The sequence below is a fragment of the Merops nubicus genome, unplaced genomic scaffold (assembly GCF_000691845.1).
Source record: "Merops nubicus isolate BGI_N331 unplaced genomic scaffold, ASM69184v1 scaffold40170, whole genome shotgun sequence".
Classification (NCBI taxonomy): Eukaryota; Metazoa; Chordata; class Aves; order Coraciiformes; family Meropidae; genus Merops; species Merops nubicus.
In genome coordinates, this window is record NW_008584316.1 from 28,911 (window position 1) to 29,118 (window position 208).

The window sequence follows — 208 nt, forward strand, 5'->3', positions numbered from 1 at the left end:
GCGCCCGGGGCCACTTGGTGTTTGCCGATTTTCCACAGCCCTTCGGAGAAGCGGTTCCCCCTTCCCGTGCGTTCCCCGTGGATGTATAAACCACCCAGTTCGGAGCTTTTGAGCGCTCAGGAAAAGGCCGAGCCGGGCAGACGGGAACGAGGCAGGGAGGCAGCCGAGCGCGGCAGCGCCGGTGCCCTCGGCGCGAGCAGACTTCCCG